This window comes from Chaetura pelagica, unplaced genomic scaffold (assembly GCF_000747805.2).
Source record: "Chaetura pelagica isolate M959 unplaced genomic scaffold, ChaPel_1.0 scaffold512, whole genome shotgun sequence".
NCBI classification, from domain to species: domain Eukaryota; kingdom Metazoa; phylum Chordata; class Aves; order Apodiformes; family Apodidae; genus Chaetura; species Chaetura pelagica.
The window spans coordinates 11,194-13,381 of NW_009952482.1; positions in this window are offsets into that span (position 1 = coordinate 11,194).

A 2,188-nucleotide genomic window follows, 5' to 3' on the forward strand; every position below is an offset into this window, starting at 1 on the left:
AATGACAGAGTCAGGGATCTTCTCTTGAGGAATCCCAACCCATGCAAGGCTGGGGAGCTGGCCAGATACTCAGAGGGCTGGCCAACATCACTGAAATGCCACTTTTTATCTTTGAAAGGTCATGGAGATTCTGAGAGGTACCTAGTGTCTGAGAAAGCCAAAATGTTGCACCTCACCTTCTGAAAGAGCAAGGAGAATCCAAGGAGCTATAGGCTGGGAAGCTTTACTTTGGGAAAATCACAAAAGCAAGTTGTCTTAGAAGCCATTTCTGGATATATAGAAGAGATAAACGTGACTGGAAAAATGCAGCATGGATTTAACAAGGTAAATTATGCCTAACCAACCTGATCACCTGCCTTGATCCATGGATGATGGGAGAGCAGTGGATAGGAGGTTTTTGGCACAGTCTCCCACAGCTTCCTTGTTGAGACAATCAGATGAGAGAATAACTAACCAGAAGATAGTGATTTAATGGTTCATATTCTACCCGGAAGCTGGTTACAAGTGAAGTTCTTTAGAAGTCTGTCTTGATACCAGTCCTGTTTAATATCCATATCAATAGTCTGGAGGAGGAGAGAGAGTGCACTCTCATCCAGTTTGTGGACAATGTCAAATTAAGGCAGACAGTCAACACACCAAGACAGGGCTGTCATCCAGAGTAACCTCAATAGGCCAGATCAATGGGAAAACAGAAATCTCACCAAAGTCAGCAGACAAATGTGCTTTGTGTGGTCTAACCCACTGCATTTCTATGGGCTGGGCACTGGCAGGTTGGAGAGCACTCTGGTGGGAAGGACCCAGGTGCCCTGGTGACCAACAGGCCAAGCATGAGCCAGCAAAGAGCCCTGGCAGGGATGAAGGCTAACAGTGCCCTGGGCTGCAGCATGGTCAATAGACCAAGGGAAGGGATTATTGTCTTTTACACAGCATTCAGTAGACCTCATCTGGAATACTGTACCTAGTTTGGGTGCTCCCAATGAAGGAGGAGCTTGACCGACTTTTATATGTCCCTTGAAGGGCAAGCAAGGCAGTTGGGAGCTGGAACGTTTGCCCTGTGAGGAGACAGATGCCAGGAAAGCTGCACTTGTTCAGCCTGGGGAAGAGAAAACTAATAGCAGCCTTCCAGTACCTACAGGGGAGGTCCCTTCTAACCTGGATGACTCTGCAGTTCTAACAAAAAATGAGTTTTGGGTTAAAGTCAAGAAAACCTTCACCTTTAGAAAATGTTAAGAGATTTCATATAAATGTGTCACCTGTCTCATGAGGAAGTTTGCTCCCTGGGCACATTATAAAGAAACTATGGTGTTACTGTACATTTAAGACTCTCTGGTGTTATAAATGTCCCATTCATTTGGAATTAGAAGGAGATACTGGACAGAATTTAAAATATTTAAAAGCTCTTCACAGTTGCACCTGTTTTCATAGCATTCAAAAAAAGAGAACTTTATCAAAATGTGAATATATTCATCTTGAGAATTAAGCAAAGACTGTTTTGTTTGGGCTTCTGAACAAAATATCTGAGAAGAAAGGTGAATTAGAAAATAGGAGCAATTCGCTCTTCTTATTATTTCTTCAGAATTTATCCAGCATAATAAAAATGAAGCCACTGTGTTACCTTACTTTTTTCTTGCAGAAGAGTTCCTAATTTTGTAATTCCTGGGATTTCAATCCAGAAGTTAAATTTTAGCTCTTCCAGTTTTTCCGTGAAGATGGGAGAGCTGTTATGTTTTTTACAGGTTGTTTGTCCATATTACAGTGGAAGTGTAGGCATTTCAGCACAGCATTCAAAGCTGCTCCTCCATAGTAGAAAGTGCTACAGAAGCATTTGTGGAAGCTGCTGGGGAGTGGGTGTGTAACTTCAGTCCGCACAAGCACTCAGCTTTGGCTCCCATGATGTTTGACCTTCTTCCAGGTGGTGACCAAGTGCTGCAATGGCCTGGTTCTGTTTCTACAGAGGCCACAGTGTGCCTTGGTAAGACAAGTATGGCCATGCCATAAAAAGTGCTTTGATGTAAACAGAAGAGAAATCACCTGTAGGGCTGCGTCTCCTGTTAAGTCACGTATTCCCTTATTTCTTACCTGGCACAGGACTCTGCAGGTCAGTTTCCCAGACACCCTGAGGAGTCTTGGCAAGACTTTGCCCAGACTGGCTACTTAGCCAGGAGAGCAGAATTTGGGTGATAGCACC